General features: G+C 41.8%; 1 long non-coding RNA gene across 4 annotated transcripts in view; it reads right to left on the bottom strand.

The window, feature by feature from the left end:
* LOC309398191 overlaps positions 1-20,969 on the bottom strand; it is a 188,813-nt gene that overhangs the window by 134,696 nt on the left and 33,148 nt on the right. The window lies entirely within an intron of this gene.

The raw sequence follows: 20,969 nt of genomic DNA, 5'->3' as shown, positions 1-20,969 counted from the left end.
AGTATCAGGGGTTAGATGAGACAGGGAAGGGGGAAAAAAAGTTTTCTCAGAATTTGGAACGGCAAAATAGCCAGTAGGTAAATAAGTTTAAAAATAAAAACTTGATCCAATAAAGAAAACAGAAGGAATACTAGGGTGGAAATGGATTTCATTGTGAGCAGGGTTAGTCAAATCTGCAACTTTAAGATGGATGGACTTCAACTCCCAGAAGACAACTTTAGGATGGATAGACTTCAACTCCCAGAAGTCAACTTTAAGATGGGTGGACTTCAGCTCCCAGAAATCAACTTTAAGATGGGTGGACTTCAACTCCCAGAAATCAACTTTAAGATAGATGGACTTCAACTCCCAGAAATCAACTTTAAGATGGATGGACTTCAACTCCCAGAAATCAACTTTAAGATGGGTGGACTTCAGCTCCCAGAAATCAACTTTAAGGCTAGTTCAGTGGTGGCCTGAGACTATCCCCAGAAGGTTTTCAAGGAAGCCCAAAGTGACCCAACAGTCCAAAGGCCCTGTCTCCCAAAAGCTCTTTCAGTCAAGCCAGCAGTCACAAAACATGACTGCCGACCATTGTGAAAAGATTTCAAACGCACTTGACTTTGCTATTTTGTCATAATTAATAATACAGTTGTAATAAGAAAATCTGTATTTCAAATCCCAGTATATTACATTAATGTCAAATTCTATGATTTCAATCCTTTCCATTTTCAAAGTAGCTCTTTAAAAAAAAAAAAGATGAAGGAGAAGAGGGGGAAGGGCAGTGGATAAATGTTGAAAGCAAGCTCAATGATTGAAAATATTTGGCGGGTAGGATAAAGATACCAGCACACAAATAGGATTAGCTTGTGTGAAAAATTATTGATGGCCGTGCAATTTACACAGGGTTCATAAGCTTAGCAGCTGCGCTCTCGTGATCAGGATTTCTTTGCTTATATCTTCAACCACAAGGAAGTCATGCTCTCTTTCCTACCCTGGACTAGCTTTCATCACTTTTAAGGAATCGTGTCTCTGAAATTCATAATTACTTAGTTCCTAATATATGCATATATATAGATATAGATATTTCTAGCTCATACTGCTTCTCCTGCTTACTGCATTGAGAGTAACTCTCAATGAGTCTATCCCTATGCTAAGAATTTAGGTATCCCGAGTAAACAAGGTCCCTATCACCTAGAATGGTGTCATTTTAGAATTCTAGGCATGACAAAGGAAAAAAAATAGGATGATCTACCAGCAAAAACACTACTGCCGTCATCTTATCACTAAGTGAGAAGAGGGAAGGCTGTGGTATTAGAAGTATTGGGGGGGGGGGAGAGAAATCAGATCTGAATATCCCAAAGGTGTTTTTTTCAAGAAGCAACTGTACTTTGTGGTTTTTCTTTGAAGACATTTTGCTTCTCATCCAAGAAGCTTCTTCAGCTCTGACTGGATGGTGGGGAAATTAGGTGATTAGGATAAACAAAGCCCTGCAAAATTAAAAATCAACTATCCTAGGCCAAGCTCAAACACCTTAGCTGGACAAATTTGCTTACCTGCTGTATCCCAAATCTTTCTAACTCATTAATTGAATGCTCAGAATCAAAAGAAGGGGATCAGGGGAAAACTACCATATTTTTCAGAGTATAAGACGCACCTTCCCCCCCCCCCCCACCTCCAAAAGAGCGTGAAATGTTGGTGCGTCCTATACACTGAATACAATCATTTTTTGGGCTCCCGAAGCCCCGTCCCTGCATTCCATTTTTGCAAATAAATGGGCTGTTTTTCACAAAAACAGGTGTTTTTGCCTCCCCCCAGCCCCCAGACGCTTCAGCAGGGCTGGGGGAAGGCAAAAATGCCCCCATTTTTGTAATAAACAGGTGAAAAACAGGTGGGGGGGAAGACAAAAACTTTTTTTCTTACTTACTTCTTCGAAATCTTGGTGTGTCTTATACACCGGTGCATCTTATAGTCCTAAAAATACGGTAGTCAAAGAGATACCTGCATTTATGGACTTGTGGTTTCCTTGTGCCTCCCCCAAAGAGTTAGCAAGTGATGTGTGTGTTGTTGGTGTTTTTTTTTTTTTGAAAGGTGGAGATTGTGGTCTCTCTGTCTCTCTCTCTGTTTCTCCTCTACATTTCTGCTATTGAATGAAGATCTTTATCATGAGTAATTACAAGTGGGCCAGGTAATCCTCCCCGTCATGGTACATTGAGCTCATCTGTGTGAAACTGAGACATCCTTCATTTTCCTCCCTTTATCATAGATGTTGTTAAAACACCTCCACAGCACACAGTGAATAATTCAGATGTGTTTATTACAACCTCTGGCAGAGGACTAGTGAGAGCAGAGGTAGAAATGTGATACCATTTATCTTCCCGTGGCCTCTTTCATATATGATATCATTCTGAACATCAGTGGGAAGGTCAGAATGACTTCAGGCAGTCTTTTTTCCCCTAGATGAAACCCCCGGGTGTAAGTAGCCTACGGCCTCCGTTATGCATAGAAAGTTGAGCACAAACGTCTAGGTTAAACTATCTCAATGCAGCTGGAAGGAATGGAACAGTTTTCAGTGTCCTTTCTAAATTCTCAGGATTCTCCCACGCTCAAGGGCACGAAGAGTACGGCTAGATATTAGTTGATTTGAAAGAGTAAGAGGAACAGCATCTCAACACTGGAATGTTGACACATACATAATTGAGTTTTCACGAATGAATATATACGGCCCAGGATAATGATGCAGGGTCCAATCTGGGCCAGTCACAGGGACTAGAGGTTTAGCTTTTCGAGTTCTCGGACTCATGCTGGAGCCCATCCTCAGGGAACTTCTCTCCTAGCAGACTGGGGCAGGGGTAGGCTTCAAAAATGTCAGCAATGGGTTCTCTGCCTGGTTGCTGGGTGGGTGTGCCCATGGTGCCCTAGTTGGCCTCATGCAACATGGCAGGGGGGACATTTTTGCTTTCCTCAGGCTTTGGAGTCCCTCTGGAGGCTGGAGATGGGACTGTTTTTGGCCTTCCTATTTCCGGTGTTCCAGAACTTCCAGGAGGCCCATTGTCCCCCTCCCCGAGCCTCCATGTGAGCCCTGCACTTACCTCGCATCCAAAACGGGCTACATGGGGACACCTGGGAGGGGAAAAGTGGGCAGGGCCGCCAGGGGTGGGATTTATGGCTGGTTTTCCGAACCAGCCATAACATTAGCTACAGGTTCTCCTGAACCTGGGCAAATTCGTAGCAGCCCACGCATGGACTGGGGGCTAGAGAGAAGTTCCCTGTAGATGGGCTCCAGCACTAGGCCAAAACCTCGGAAGACTAAACCTCTGGTCCCAATGACTGACTCAGATTGGATCCTGCAATATGTGAGTTTTGATTGCTGGGGAATACAGTAAATAGAAATCCCAGGTGTATATGGTTTCATGGTTGTTTGTCATAAACACGCTTATCTAGGGGAGAACTACAGCCTGGGCAAAGCCTGACACTTCTTGGAACACACCTGCTCCATTAAACAAAAATGGGAGGAGGTTTATGGCAGTGCCATAAGTGAGCCTGCTGGAATCCTGAAGTCTTACCAGGCTCCCTGAGAATGCTACCCAGAGATACCAGATCTAAATCATTTCTTCATTTTTAGCAGTGCATTTACCTGTAATCAGAAGACTACCTGTTGCAGAACAGGTCTCACTTTCTTTCATGACAATGAATCTCTAGACTAGATATGTTGATGGGGAGCCTCAATGGTAGAGGTCATGGTTGTCCCAAAGGTGCTTTTTCCCAAAGGAAAAGTTGGACAGTTATGGAAAGTCCAATTGAACTGGACTGGGCTGAAAAACCCAGTTGCCTTCTGGGGGAAAAAAAACACCTTTGGGACATCCAAAATAGGTAGGTTACATGAAATGGGTTTCTGGCATTCTACCTTCCTCCCCTAAGCAATAAATAATACTTTTTGGAACCCAACAAACAATTTGATCTACCAAGCCACATCCTTCCTTCAAAGGGCCAGTGGGAGAGCTTGCCCTTTTATCCTAGAAAGACTTTCCTAGCCGTTGGGAAAAATAAGAAATTGTGCCATTCCATCTGGAGAGAAATCTTTTGACAGATCATTCCCAGGGAGGGTTGATTTGCAGGAGGGATTGTCAGTTGCTTAGAAACCTGTCTCTGATCATGAATGCATTCATGCCTTCCTCCTGTTTACTCTTCTGAACTTTAGTGAAGCTAGTTTGCCTGTCATCTGTCTTAATTAACACATTCCTACCAAAAATAAACGTACGAGCCCCGTAAAGGGCAGAGGCCACTTATATGCCTTCTTTGTGTACCTCTTCATTCACCATCTCACAGACCGTCTGCTTCACTTTTATTCTAGCCCTTCAGCCACATGCTCCTTCTACCTCTAGGAGATAAAGTTTTTTCAAAGCTGGGGAGAAAACTTTCCTCATGCCTCTAGAGCCTTCAGAATGACAATAGGTACCTTTGCTAGACTGAGCTTTGGGTAGAGATGAATTCCAACTTGCTGTTCTGAGAAGATCCCTCTCGTTCTTTTCTAAGGGACCCACTAAGTGTTGACATGATGCTTTCTTCTCCCACCAAATCCATGGCAGGATGAACAATAGATAGAAATCCAGTTCAAGCGTGTTGAGCCCATTTCCCTTTTGGAAACATACAATATGATTAGACCCGGGATGGCCAACCGATGGCATGCAGAGCTCTCTCTGTGGGCACGCCAGCCGTCGCCCCAGTCCACCTCCACCATGCACGCACATGTGCATCTCACCGACCAGCTGGTCTTTGGGTCTCTGCCATGCATGCGCAGGGGGTGAGGCACATGCAGGGGATGTACATGTGTATGCATGTGGGTAGAGCGTATGCACAGGGGGGTGCTCGCTTTGCATTTTGGAGCCTCACACAGCACTCCCATGCCCCATTTGGGCTTCCAGGTTGGTGCAGGAGGCCTTCCAGGCCCAAAACAGGGCACAGGGCACTGCATGAGGCCCCCCATGCCCCATTTTGGGCCTGGAAATCCTCCTGCACCTGCACCAACCTGGAAACCAAAAATGGGTGGGGGGACGCATGCGTGGGGGAGTATGGGGGGTCACACACATGTAAAGGGGACATGGGAGGGTTCGCACATGCATTGCATTATGGGTACGGGCGCTTTCAGCACGCAACAACAAAAAGTTTAGCCCCCACTGATTGTGGCTTTTTCCACAATACAAAAATAACTCCTACAGAAGCAAACTCTGTTTCCCTGGAATTCCCCAGAGTTCCCTATCATATGAATCATGCAACATTGTCTGGTCATGGGAGGCAACCTCCCCTTGCATCCACTCTTCCTATGCTTAAAAAGCTCTTGATCAGGTGAGGAATAAGAGGATCATGAAATATGAATGGAAAGCAATAGGCCACTTTCACCACTTGCTATCCCCCATGTGCAATTCTGGGCGGTTGAGAATACATTTTGCAAAAGACTAACTGTTTTGTGTGGGAATTGATTCTTCGCTAGGGAATATTTGTCCAATTTGGGGAACGTGGACAAAACAAGCGCAAAGGTAAAACATCCATAGATTAAATAAACCCACCAAGCATGTTTCCCCCTGAAATGCAACAATCTACCAAACTGGACTCCACCATAACCTAAGTGGCACAATTAAGAACCATTCATTGCTGCCTGTCGTTCAGTGGTGGGATTCAAATAATTTTACAACCGGTTCTCTGCCCTAATGACCAGCTGGGTAGGCATGGTCATGTGACTGTGTGGGTGTGGCCAACTCAACGTCACTCAGGTCAATGGGTGCTTGGCCTTAGCTGTTGCAATGGAATAAGGGTTAACCAGAGAGGCAGTTTCTGTAAGCAGGGCAATCAAGATGAGGCTAGAAACAACACCAGGATGTTTCCTTCCTGCCTTCCTTACAGGATTAGGCCGGAAAAGGGGGAAAAAAAACAAAAGGAGATTTCTGCCAACGACTGGTTCTCCGAACTGCTTAAAAAGTTAATAACCGGTTCTCCGAATAGGTGCAAACCGGCTGAATCCCACCACTGCTGTCATCCCTAGCTAGCATGTGAGCTTGCAAAAATTAGCATATATTCTGCAAGAGCACATGGAAACCACGAGGCATGCTGAGATTTTTAAAAGTTCTATTTAAATGAAATACTGAATAGAAGAAGTAGAGCAATACTTGTATTGGGTAGTCTGGTTCATTGCACTGGAAAATATGTACATTATGAGGAAAAGGTTCCCAGGCTACAGGCTAGCAATTGTAAATACAGATAGCATTTTTAAAAGGAAATTTGCAGAGAAATTCACTGTGATAGCATTGGAATATGTGTGTCATAGATTTTTTTTAAAAAAATTGATTCTTACCCAAGGACAAACTGGTATTAGGGATAATAGAATTTCCCCATCTCGGATCAAACTCAAGTTTCACCCCACAATATTTTCCTCTTTTTTTGAAACTAAATCTGATTCTGTCAGAAATGCTATCCCAAGCCCAGAGTTTCTCTATTGTTCCCTTTCTGTTTTCTACAAACAGGTACAGTTCTAATAACCATGATGTAAAACAATAGAGAAAACCAACTTGTATTCAATACAATACAATACAATACAGTACAGTACAGTACAGTACAGTACAGTACAGTACAATACAATACAATACAACACAACACAATAGCAGAGTTGGAAGGGACCTTGGAGGTCTTCTAGTCCAACCCCCTGCCTAGGCAGGAAACCCTATACTGTTCCAGACAAATGGCTATCCAACATCTTCTTAAAGACTTCCAGTGTTGGGGCATTCACAACTTCTGGAGGCAAGCTGTTCCACTGATTAATTGTTCTAACTGTCAGGAAATTTCTCCTTAGTTCTAAGTTGCTTCTCTCCTTGATTTCTTTCCACCCATTGCTTCTTGTTCTACCCTCAGGTGCTTTGGAGAATAGCTTGACTCTCTCTTCTTTGTGGCAGCCCCTGAGATATTGGAAGATTGCTATCATGTCTCCCCTAGTCCTTCTTTTCATTAAACTAGACATACCCAGTTCCTGCAACCGTTCTTCATCTGAGAACAGCAAAGAAGTGTTCGAAAAAATGGGGGCATTAAAAGAGGACGGTGTCAGGGTTCCAAGCAATAGATCCATTGCAAGCAAAACTCCACCAGACCAGCGGGCGCTGCCTTGATTGGGTCATGTGACTGATGAACCTTCTAATATTTCTAGTTTAATGCAAAAGTGGTGCAAGAAAATAAAACCAGTTCATTGGGTGCCCTCACCCCAGACTTTTGGAGCAAGTACCAGCCTGAATTTCAGCTTCAAAGATCATTTATTATGTCTTCTTATATTTCTGTTCAAGCATCATCCTCACAACAAACTAGCCCAGTTGTTTTCTTGATGCAGCAGAAAAGTTGTGTGTGTGTGTGTGTGTGTGTGTCTGTGTGTGTGTTGTATTTGTGCTGATAAATAAATAAAGGGAGACTAGTATAGATTTATTTCAAGCTATTTAGCTATCATCAGCTAGCCATACCCTTACTGGGATTTGAACCTGGCTAGCTGATGAGAGCTAAATAGCTTGAAATAGATCTATACTAGTCTCCCTTTATTTATTTATCAGCACAAATGCAACACAAACATAGCAAAGGCAACATTAAAAATAAAAATATGGTTTTCTGCCTGGGTGGTCTTCTGTTATGAGCCGAAGGACAGAAAGAGGGAGTAGTGAGCTCCCTCCCATATTTGGGCATACCAGGGGTTGTAACACACATACATACATACATACATACATACATACATACATACATACATACATACATAAATGTGTCTGTCTGTCTGTCTGTCTGTCTGTGTGTATGTTCCAGCATAACTCTGAAATGCCTCAAACAATTTCAACCAAACTTGGTACATAGATGACTTACTCTCTGGAAACAAATGCTGTGGAAGGTAAGACACCCCTAACAACCCTCAGGGTGTGTGTTCTGTTAAGATACAGACTGTTATGTCTACTTTATTGCCATAAAGTGGCTTCTACTGTACAGCGCAATGGAGTTGTCATGGTAATGGCTTCACAGTATTTCACAAGGGGGCTCCCTCTGGTAAGGAGGAAAATCCAACACTAGAACTTACATTTCATCCATACATTTTCAATACAGATTTGATTATTTTTGAGGACAAATGTCTGGCCATGATCAATAAAACATTACTGCAACTTGGCCTGCCTGCACCACTACAAGACTGACATGGCGTACTTCACGCAGATTACATACGAGAAAAGAAGTACAATGACGGACAGCTTAGTGCAGATGTCGCGGACAAGAAGCCACTTCTAAATCAAGATCAGAAAAAAGCATACCAAATGATCATGGATCAGCTAGCAAAACAAGGTGATATCACTTTTCTTGATGCTTCTGGGGGCATAGAGAAAACATTTGTAACTAATTTAATTGTTGGCGAAATCAGGGCTTTTCCTGTCTTATACAGGATTAGGATAAATAAATACTTGGGCAACATTGGGTTATCAGCTAGTTGCTTATAATTTCTAAATCCTGCTCTTCCCAGGAACCAATCACGAGTAACAAGGTTTGTTTCAGAGATTCAGCATATGTTTTGAAAGCAAAGAGGTCTGACTTGCTCTTTCATTAAAGATGCGGTGTACATTTTCTATTCATAGGAGGAGGAGGAGAAGAGGACATCTCTGTGGTTGCCTCGTTTATAAATAGGATTAATTAATGGTTCAGTGTGTCCCTATCAGCTTATTGGAGTTTTAAAATAAAACACTAAATTGAGGGACTCAGCAGGAGATTATGCCAACAAACATGGAAAAATCAAAGCGAGCAAGAGAGAATGGTCTCAGCCCATTCATTGACAATTAAAGCTGCCTAGATAGATGAATTTCTGAAAAAAAATATACCTCACTGCATACACTAATCTATTGAGTTGCTAATATGTGCTTCATCGATTAAAGAAAAGCCCTTGATTGTGTTGATGAAGTCAAGCTGTGGAATGTGCTCAGAAAAAATGGGAATCCCACAACATCTCATTATCTTCATGAAAAACTTATATAGTGTATGTATTTGGAAGCCTGTTGTGGTCCGCTCCAGCCAGCAGAGCTGGCAGCAGAGTCGGACAGTCAGGAGCTTGGGGAGGGACATGGGCCAGTCCTGGGGGCTGAGGAAAGCTCAGACAAGGGCTTGTTGTTGGAGGCAGAAAAAGAGCTAGACAGCAGTGAGGCAGAGGAACAGCTGGAGCCTGTTCCCTGTGTGCACATGTGCAGAGCTGCCAGAAGATAAGAAAAACTAGGAAAGCAGGGTCAACTTAGGAGTAAAACCACACCTTGGAAGTGATTGGCCCCTCCCATAGGAAACAAATAGAAATTAATGGGGAGGGGGCTTGTGCAGGAAACAATTTTTTTCATTCAGTCTTTCAAGATTGGAAAGTTCTGTTTGTGACTATAAGAGACTCTGTGCCAGGTTTTGCCTTGCCCTGCAAAGTTTTGAAACTAGTTATCTGGCAGCTCTCCAAACGAGATAAGGTTCGTGTTAATAAATATTCCTGGTAAAGACTGTTTGCTAAGCCTTGCTGTCTGTGAATGAAAGGAATTCACAGTCATGTAAATAAAAGGGGTTTTGCCCTGACCAAAATTTTGCTTCTGGCTTTTTAAGGAAGCTTGGGTCAGAAAAAAACCAGAATGATGGTGAAAAGTCTGGTTGCAGGTTGGCAAAGGAATGAGATCAGTATATTCTCCCCTTATTTATTCAACCTTTATGGAGAATATGTATTCAGGAAAACAAAATTGGAAGATGGTGAGAGTGGTTTTAAAATACGATCCTATCCATTCAATCACATCCAATTCTCAGCAATTCTTTGGACCAGCTCTTTCCCCATTTTCCAATCTTGTATGAATTATTTCCGTTGTTTTATGCTCTGGCTGGTGTCAAATTTGATGGTGTCCAGTCACCATATTTTTTTCCCCCTTGCTTCATTTCCTTTTATCACTGATCATTCAATTAATGATAACAGGTAGAACAAGCAGCCTTAGAATTGACAAGGCAGATATCACAGTGGTGGATAGCATCTGTCTTTTGGGATCAACCATCAACAATAAAGGAACAAGCGGTCATGTGATGCACTGCAGACTGCCACTCAACAGAGCAGCCGTGAAGGCTCTGAGAAAGATATTCAAAGATTGTGCACTGAGGAATTCACACCTCAGTCAAAACAAAACACATCCTAGCTGCCCGAAGTCAAGGCCATCTCCACGGAGACCTGCAATGGCCAGAGGAAGAGACTTCTATGATCCACAAACTTGCTTTGTTGAAGAATGTGACTGGTAACATTTCAGGTAGTGAGGATTTAATAGCTGCCAGCTGATGTAAGGTTGTAAGCTGTAAACCAGAAGCTGATGCAATGACTATAAACTGATGCAATGAGATGTCTCTATATATAGGTGGCCATTTCTCTCTCGTTGTGTCTCTCATTTTTCTCCATGTGTCCATAGCTGTGTGGTAAGGGGTTTATCTCCATGTGCATGTCTGTATATATTTGTATATAAACACTATTAATTGTATAAAAGCTTTGTGTGCTGTGTGCTGTGTGCTGTTTTGCTCCTGGGTTTATCTCATAATACTAGTCATGTTGCCAAAACTCTGACATGACACACCTTGTGGGGAGGGGGCATCAGGGTCAGTGGCAAGGTGAGAATTGGGTGAAGTCACAGTTTGCTTTCCTTAGTTTGTACCGACATGGCGCTCGTAATAACTTGGGAACTTTAAGACTTGTGGACTTCAACTCTGGCTGGGGAATTCTGGGAGTTGAAGTCCACAAGTCTTAAAGTTCCCAAGTTTGGACACCCCTGCCCTAATGAAAGCAAGAGCCCCTAGCCATTTAGCAAGAAAAATCCAGTTGTTTATTACGAGCGCCATGTCGGTACGAACTAAGGAAAGCAAACCGTGACTTCACCCAATTCTCACCTTGCCATTGACCCTGATGCCCCTTCCCCACAAGGTGTGTCATGTCAGAGTTTTAGGGCATCAGTAGGAACCTTGACACAAGGTGTTAAAGGCATAAGCTTACCTTTCTGTTCTTTTCTGAACAAACTTCCAGCTTCAGCTACCCATCATTTTACCTTTCTAAGAATGCCTATGGGGAAACTTTCATTTAGATTTATGTGGAGCTCTGAAGCTTCAGTTCTGAAGGGAATTAATTGAAGCACGCCTCTGCATCCAAATCTTCAAATTGCATCCTCCAACAGATTTGTTGGATTCAGTCAAACTGGATGCCTACGGACTGAGCCAAAGATGGGATAGATCTGTGCATGTGGGTGGATGCTTTTATGCACATGTGTGTGCTGTCATGTCGATTGTCAAAGAGATTCATTTGGATGATTCAAACTGCAACTACCAAATACATTGACCAATTCACTTATGACTGAATAGGTGATAAGATTCAGTTGCTTTCTCACTAATTATTTTACAAGCTAACATCTACACATTTTTCTTGGGCTATGTAATTGCCTATCAAATAGGGAACCTTGTTTGTTTGTTTGTTTGTTTGTTTGTTTGTTTGTTTGTTTGTTGGATTTATATGCCACCCTTCTCCCAACGGACTCAGGGCGGCATACAACATTAAAAAGAAACACACATATCACAAAAGATAAAAGGAAAATAAATAAAGTGTTGAAAACCAAACCCAATTAATATAAACAATAAAATTTTAAAATTAGATTAAAATTAACAATTAAATTGATCATTTATTTTATTCTGTTCAGGCCAGGGCGGCTTGCTGGAAAACCCAACTTTTTAGGGTGTGTCGGAAGGACCAGGGGTCGGGGATTATGCAAAGCTCCGGGGCCAGCTCATTCCAGAAGGAAGGCGCTCCCACAGAGAAGGCTCTCCCCCTGAGGGTCGCTAGCCAACATTGTCTGGCCGATGGCCTGATAAGGCCAACAACCTCCCCCCCCCCTTCATTCTTCTCTGACTTTTAGCAGTTCTAATGTCTCACATGAGTAAGGAATGCCTCGAAAATATCAGATTGACTTAGCAGATCCTGAAGCTTAAAACAACAAAAGAGTAGATGAATTTTCCATCAAAATGAACTTTGTTCTTACAGAAAACAAAATGATGAAACAAACCAACTTTGAAGAATAACAACAAAAGGATTAATATCCCGGGGAAAATGTACACATCAGCCATCAGACTGAACAAGTTGTACTGTTACAAAGTTAGGCTCTTGCTGCTAAATACATTTAACTTTAGCATCCATCTTCAGAATTGGTTTCCAAATATTTGCTGGACCTAAAAGTATCAAAAGTACCCTTTGAAGTATTTGCTTTGATCTCCCACCTGTTTGGCTGCCCATTTGTGTTTTCATTTACATTTGTTTCCATTTTAGACTCTTGCAGGATTTTAAGCAAACTAAATGGGAAATGATGCTTTGAATTTCCTTTTGTTATCATTCTCCTAAAAACATCTCATGAGCTACAAACAGCCAATTTGGTCAGATAGTGTGAAAAGAAAACACACAAAAACTGTTCAATTCTGGTTCAGATGAATAGCGACAACCTTGTTCATTGAAAATGGTCTTTGGGCTGTATTGTAGGACATAAATAATATTTCCCTTACATGCCTGATACTGAACTACAAAGCAGACAAAGCAAACTGAAGCTATCTGGTGACCCTGAAAGGGGAAGAGGCAGATAACAAAAACCCGGGTACAGTGAAGGATATTCTTTATGTTAGAAGGTGCTTGTGTCACTTGTTGTTGACTCTTCTCAACCCCATGGACCATAGCACACCAGGCTCCTGTGTCCTCCACTGTCTCATAGAGTTTGCCCAAATTCATGCTTACTGTGTCATTCACACTATCTAACCATATCATCCTCTTACGTCCCCTTCTCCTTTTGCCTTCCATCTTTCCCAACATCAGCATCTTTTCCAAAGAGTCCTCCCTTCTCATGAGGTGGCCAAAGTATTTGAGCTTCAGCTTCAGGATCTGCCCTTTCAAAGAACAGTCAGTGTTAATTTCCTTTAGAATTGATTGATTTGATCTCCTTCCAGTCCAAAGGACTCTCAAGAGTTTTCTCCAACCCCATAGTTCAAAAGCATTAATTCTTCGGTCCTCAGCCTTCCTTATGGTCCAACTCTCACAAACAGACATTACTATTGGGAAAACCATAGCTTTGATTGTATGGACCTTGGTCGGCAAGATGATGTCTCTGCTTTTAATATGATGTCTAGAGTTGTCATAGCTTTCCTCCCAAGGATTCACTACTGTGTTTCCCTGAAAATAAGACAGGGTCTTATTTCCTTTTGACCCCCGAAATAAGCACTTGGCCTAATTTTCATGGAGGTCTTATTATTTTTGAGGTGCAGGAGGCGGCGATCATAGTCACCTCATGGCTGCTGCTGTGTTGCAATATTTTTGGGGAGGGCTTATTTTTAGGGGAGGGCTTATTTTAGCACATGTGCTCAAAAGCCCGATTGGGTTTATTATCTGGGGAGGTTTTATTTTCAGGGAAACATGGTATCTATAGAACCATACATATAATCTATCTAGCATCCTATCTATCTACCTCCCTATCTTATCTATCTATCTATCTATCTATCTATCTATCTATCTATCTATCTATCTATCTATCATCTATCTATCTATCATCTATCTCCCTCCCTCCCTCCCTCCCTCCCTATCTATCTATTTATCATTTCTCTATCCATTTATCTATTTATCCATCCATCTTCTATCATCCTATCTACCTCCCTAACTTACCTACCTACCACCCTACCTACCTACCTACCTACCTATCTATCTATCTATCTATCTATCTATCTATCTATCTATCTATCTATCTATCTATCATCTATCTATCATCTATCTATCATCTATCATCTATCATCTATCAATCATCTATCATCTATCATCTATCATCTATCATCTATCATCTATCATCTATCATCTATCATCTATCCATCCAGCCATCCAGCCATCCAGCCATCTAGCCATCTAGCCATCCAGCTATCCAGTTATCCAGTTATCCAGCTATGCAGCTATCCAGCTATGCAGCTATGCAAAGCCACTTAGGAGATGGAGGCATATACATTTATAAAAATTATTGAAGAGTTTGGGTATCCCAATCCAGGAGGCAAAGAAAATGGTTAACTAGAAGCAAAGCAAAACAAGATGGTAATCCAAAAGAAGAATCATTTCAGACAAGCAGGGGAACTTCTCAAATGTTGATTAAGAGGCAAACACTGGGCATCCAACCCAAAGGTAAACACATACTAATACATATTCAAACATATGTTTCTGCAAACCAATAAACAATTTGGAGAAATCATACCGTGGGTTGTTTTTTTGTGGGGGGGGGGGTTGAGCCTTCTCATGATAGCCAGAGGACTCTATTTTTTTTGAAAGAAAAGAAAAGAAAATGGGTGATGTTTCATTTACTTATTTTCACAGCATGCTGCTATGTATCATAAATCAAATGTGCCATTAAGGGTATCATTAAACCAAGGCAGAAGCTCATTTAACATTAGGAATTTGATCAAGATTTTAAATTGCAAAGCAGACCAATACACAGAAAGGTCTGAATCATGAATTTGGAAGTTGTTATTAAATTGGCATTGCTATTTATTTGTTTATATAGGGCTATCTCCATCCACATTGGTTTACCGAGTAATATAAGCACAAAGAATAATTGGGTTCCGTCTTGACAATGAAGAAAGTTACTGGAGCATAAACAAGCAATTGGGACAATATAGTTGTCATGTTTTTTTTTTCCAATTTCACAATTCAAATTTAAGAAAAAGATTAGCAGCATCACTAAAGCCTGTATATTCCGGCTTGAAACACCGAAACCTTTGGAGACCATATGCTTCCTTCAAATATAAATTTTATCACCCTATCATTATATTTCAGCATGATTGAAAATCTGCTATGCATGTATTAATAAAAGATTCCCTTCCCCCAGCAGATTGTATGTGTGATTGCCTTAATTTGTTCCCTTCTTTTTCAATGGCATTGCCACATTAATAAAAACCATGTGCTACTGTGCACAGGGAAAACACCCCGTAAAAATAAAAGAAGCTCAGTGTTTGCCGTACATCTCATTCTATCACAAAGGCTTTTCTGCAGTTATTTATTTATTTAGTGTGTCAAACATGTATGAAATAACAGGTATAAGTATAAACATGGACATGAATACAGGAAATAAGTATGAATAAATGGGGACAGTAGGACAGGGATGTTAGGCACGCTGGTGCACTTATGCCCCGCCCTACAAACCTCTTAGGAAAGGGGTGAGGTCCATCCTAAACAGTTTAAGGTTGAAGCTGTGGGGGTTTGAGGATGTAACAACAGAGTCAGGTAGAGCATTCCAGGCGTTGACCACTCTGTTGCTGAAGTTGTATTTTCTGCAATCGAGTTTGGAGCGTTTACCTTGAGTTTGTACCTATTGTTTGCCTGTGTATTATTGCGGTTGAAGCTGAAGTAGTCATTGACAGGTAGGAGGTTGTTATGTTGTGTTAATGGTGCACACCAGCTTTACTCCTCTGTGAGGAGGGAGAATAAACCAGTGAAGGAAATAAAGAGATGAAAAGAGATATACAGGTATGACAGCAGCAAGATTACTGTACCGACACAAAAATGGAAGGACACTTTGATTCCCACTATGGACAAATGGCTGCAGAAGCTGATGGGTTTGGCCGAAATGGCTAAATTGACCGTTGGGATGAAAGAAAAGAATATAAGTACCTTTGTGGCCACATGGAGACCACTTCTAAAGTTTGTGCTTGACGTGGGAAAGAGTGAAACTTTGATTGTGGGTTTTACCGATTAGATTGATAGGTGTTTAAAGAAAGGGGTTGGCTTATATTACTAGGGGAAAGCATTTTTAATTGTTAATTTTAATTTTTAAATTTTAACTGTCATTGGGGTTTTAATTGTCTTAAAGTACTGTAATTTATTTATTTATTTTCTACCTCCTCCATATTATATTGTTGTGATTGTCGCTATTGTACGTCGCCCCGAGTCCCTGGGGGGAGAGGGGGTGACTAAGAAATCAAATCAAATCAAATAAATAAATAAATAAAAAGTTGTGGTTTGAGGTTAATGCTTTATTTTACTGTAACAGAAGAAGTCGGAAGTCAGTGCTTTTTTCTTTCTTTTTCCCAACCCTTTCTCACTTCTCCCCCTCCTCCCCCTCCCACCACTGTCTTCCTATTTACTTTTGTATTTTGTATCATATTTTATAACCTAATGAAATGTTGAGAGAGAGACAGAGAGAGACACAGAGACACACACACACACACAGAGACAGAGACAGAGAGAGACACAGACAGACAGACAGACATGTAGTCCGCAACTTACAACCATTTGTTTAGTGATTGTTTGAAGTTATAACAGCACTAAAAAAAGGGACTTATGACTGTCTATGGAGATTCTCAGTCCTCCAGATCATGGTTGTTCCAAAGATACTGGTAATTTTTTTCAAGAGGTAACTGGACTTTTTTTTTCTTTGAAGATGTCTCACTTCTCATCCAAGAAGCTTCTTCAGAGCAGAATTTTTCAGGCACTGAACTGGTAGTAATGTGGGCAGGAACCTGCCCCTTTGGGAAGTGGTATATAAGTCTAAGTGCTATTGGTATTGCTAAGCCATGAATATGAGTTCAGATAGGAACTAGGTTAAGAGTATGGCATGTTTGCAGCCAGTAAATACTTACTCCTATTCTCCAGAGGAACAGAGAACAAATCTCCCCCTTCCTTTAGAGGTTTTGTAAATGCTTTGCCTCATTTGTATTCCCTTCTAAATTATATTCTCAATCTGTTGCCTGTTTGTTATGATCAAAGGGGAAGGAAATGGGAGCTCTGAGGAACTGACCCCCTCCTCTCTTCCAACCTTCTTCCTAGCTCCTTTCACATGGTCAGGCTTGCATTGCAATTTCTATTTTGCCCCGACTGTTCGCTCCATCTCCACATCTGTGGATAGCTATTCTTCCATCTGCTCTTTTCCTTTTTATCTTTCTTTTTTTTTTCTTGTTTGTTTATTTCCATAATAAGCTCACACAAAGTTCTCTGCCACCTCTCTGGTTTGAATAAATTGGAATGCTTACATTGATGCAGCCAGGGTGCCTTCCGTGTTCATCGTCTCTTTCTGACACTCTTCAGGTGAGCTGATCCAAAGTGAAGCAAACCAAATACCAACCAACTCTCTTTTGACAACTACAGTTGGATTAGAGCTTATAAAACAGAGCTCTGTTTTTCTACCGTATCCTCAGAAAACTACCAAACAATTCCCTTCCTATTGTTGTCAGTTTATACCAGTGATGGCAAACCTTTCTGCCTAAACCAGAATGTGTGTGCACACATGCAGGAGCCCCAGAAACCTGAACCCCAGCTGTCTGGTGTGCATGCATGCACCGGCCACCTGGTATTCAAGTTTCCAGGGTGCACATGTGCGCTGGCCATCTGGTCTGCGCATGCGCCGGGCCCCTGGAAACTGGAAGACCAGTTGGCTGGTGCGTGCATGCGCACCACCCAGCTGGTCTTCCAGTTTCCAGGGTTCTGGCACACGTGAAGATCAGCATGCACGCTGCATACCAGAAGAGCAGCTGGCAATGGCACACATGCCCACAGAGAGGGCTCAGCATGCCACCTCTGGCATGCGTGCCTTAGGTTCACCATCATGGATTTATACAATATTGTTGGAAGGGTTAGAGTTTGCAGCGATCTAACCAGAACAGAAGTAAATAATTTAGCAGGATTTATTGATAGAAGAAAATTGTTTATGTGCAATAATATAAAACATGATGCCTGTATACAATACCGATGCAGCTCTTGCAATGTGATAGCAAGTACCAGGACAACAAGTAGAAGCCGGAACAACCAGAACCCCGAATTCAGTAGCTATAATTCAAGGACAAACAAACTGATGATAGATAGATAGATACATACATTGATAGATAGATAGATAGATAGATAGATAGATAGATAGATAGATAGATAGATAGATAGATAGATAGATAGAGCGAGCAGGAGGTTGAACTAGAAGATCTCCAAGGACTCTTCTAATCCTTTTTATTCCATGTTCTATATTCTATTGATGATTTTTTTTTCTCTAGCCTACGGTATTTCTTTATCCCTTTAATGGCACACTGGCTGCTAACATTTCCCAAATTAATAGAGCCTAGAAGAAAAATGCCCTATCGATGTCTTGCTTGGGGACAGAAAGAAGCCAACAAAGCATCAGAGCACTGGAAATTCTGTGATGAAAGATAGAAAATTCATACCTTTGGTCACCTAGTCATCAAATTAATGCAAGATCTTCACCCAAAAACTTTGCACTAAGAACAGTTTTTTAAAAAAACAAATGCAAGGGAAATTCTCTTCTTGTCCAAGAGATCGGTAAACTGAAGGGACTTTAGTCTCTGAGAACTGGACATGTCTGAACATGACTCACTCTCTCTCTCTCTCTCTCTCTCTCTCTCTCTCTCTCTCTCTCTCTCTCTCTCTCTCTCTCTCCCTCCCTCCCTCCCTCCCTCCCTCCCTCCCCCTCCCTCCCTCCCTCCCTCCCTCCATCCATCCATCTATCTCCACCAACATCTATCTATCAATAAAATGACTGTGTGTGTGTGTATATGTGTGTGTGTTTGTTCCAGCATAACTCTAGAATGTCTCGACCAATTTCAACCAAATTTGGTACACAGATGACTTACTCTCTGGAAACAAATACTGTGGGGGTAAGGCACCCCTAACACCCCTCAGGGTGTGTTTTCTGTTATGATGCAGCCTGATGCCTTAAAATGGCTTCTATTGTACTGCCGTAAAATGGCTTCTACTGTACAGCACAGTGGAGTTGCCATGGTAATGGCTTCACAGTACTCCGCAATGGGCCTCCCTCTGGTAAGGGGGGAAATCCAACATTAGAAATTATGTTTGGTCTTTGGACATTTTCCCCCTATAAATAAATACCCAGGCAATGCCAGGTTATCAGCACTAGTAGTAACATAAAATCACTGATATTTTTAGAAGTGTTCCTATTTTTTTCCTAGTGCTCTCCTCACCCTGACGACCAGAAAGAATGATTTGATCCTACAGCAGTAAGCCAGTGAAGATGTTCATGTCCCCTCAATGTCAGTCCTTCTGAATAGAACTGAGTAGATATTCTACCTTCTGTCTGTCAGATCTTATTACAGTGATGAAATAATCTGATTAGGGAAACTGGGAATTATCAAGGTTCATTCCCCATCCTTATTTTCATATCATAGCTAGAACAAACTACACCAGTGATCATGAAAGCATGTGTCAAGTGGCCAATTCAAATCTCTACATTCCTCCCCCCTTGGAAAAAAAAAATCATGCCAAAATATCTCACTTTTCAGTCCTTTATAATTTCAGCGGATGGCTGCCTTCCATGTCCCTCTGGTCTTGAAGACAAACTCAAGGAAATTTGCTGACATACATGCCAGACCATCAGTGATTACTAAGGAGGTATCCGTTTCTGGTAACACTTGGATATTCCCTTTGTTCTGAATACAATGGAAAAAGCCAAGAATTTTTTTGGTAGACATTTAAATAAGACTACCAATGCCAAAGCTGCCAACCATGGCTGCCAACACTACCATGGTTCATAGTAGATCGGATACCTCTCTAATGCACCTATTTATCAAATTTATATGCCACTCATCTCATGGTGCAAGGTGGCCTTTCCTGCTTCTATGCTGGTGTGCAACCTTTAAAGGGTAGAACATATCCAGTGGTGGGATTCAAACAATTTAACAACCGGTTCTCTGCCCTAATGGTTTTTTCCAACAACCAGTTCACCAAACTGCTCAGAAAGTTAACAACCAGTTCTCCCGAAATAGTGCGAACTGGCTGAATCCCACCTCTGAACAGATCTAAATAAGCTCTTATGATAGTTGCTCTGATGCCTCCTAAAGATTAAAGTCAGATTAAAGTCAGATTTATCATGCAGAATAGATCACCAGGAGGCATTGCATGACCAGTTTCATCCTTTATTGGGACTCTTCAGACACAGGTAGCCTGATGTTATTCCAAGGAGTTCAAACCCAGGAATTGAGTTCATGAATGTTTACATCCAGGTCCTAGCATTGAGTGAGCAGGAATTGCCATCCAGAAGTTCACTGAATTGGTATAATGAGTCCACCTTGTCTTAAGCTCTCAGACCACATGGATACAGATGTTATGTTATATCATAGCATGACTTCCACTCTTGGGCATGTAATATATTACAAGAGTCTAAATAACAGAATAACAGAGTTGGAAGGGACCTTGGAGGTCTTCTAGTCCAATCTCCTGCTCAGACAGAAACTCTTGCCCCATCTTCAGGTGCTCTGGAGAATAAGTTGATCCCCTCTTCTTTGTGACAGGCAATTTCTTGTTTTCCTCTATAACAGAGGTGTCAGACTCAAGACCTAGGGGCCAGATCCAGAATACAGGATGCTTAGATTTGGCCTGTGAGGCCACCCTGAAAACAGCAAAGGATCGGCCGGTGGTGCCTCTTCCAGCAAAAATGGAGCTCATGAGGGCCGTGCGCACCAAGCTCCATTTTTGCTGGCAGGGGGTTGCAGGAAGCCGTTGCAGCCGAAAACAGAACTCAGGAGCCTGTTTTTGCTAGCAGAGTGCTTTGGCCACCACGGGTATCCCTGACACAAGTGATATCAGGCTGGCCATGCCCCCTGGCCACCACTACCCCCTGAGGCCAAACATAATCCTGATGCGACGCTCAAAGAAATCGAGTTTAACATCCCTGTTCTATAAAGAGAAAAATCTGCACCGGGAAAAAACAACAACACATTCCTGTTCAAAAATCTATACCAATGCAATTGTGTATATATGATATCCTCAAGATTCTTTTTGTGTGGCATTTCACCTGTGTTCATGACACACTCCATGGGCATCAGCAAAGAACCATGCAAAAGGATCTTTACGGGGGGAAGAAGCCTGCACTGTTGCATCAAAGCACATCTATGCATCAGTAAAAAGGTCAAATGATCAAAGACACAGAAAGGTG

This window comes from Natrix helvetica (assembly GCF_964273705.1).
Source record: "Natrix helvetica genome assembly, chromosome: 12".
Taxonomy (NCBI): domain Eukaryota; kingdom Metazoa; phylum Chordata; class Lepidosauria; order Squamata; family Natricidae; genus Natrix; species Natrix helvetica.
This window is presented reverse-complemented; position numbering and strand designations above follow the sequence as displayed.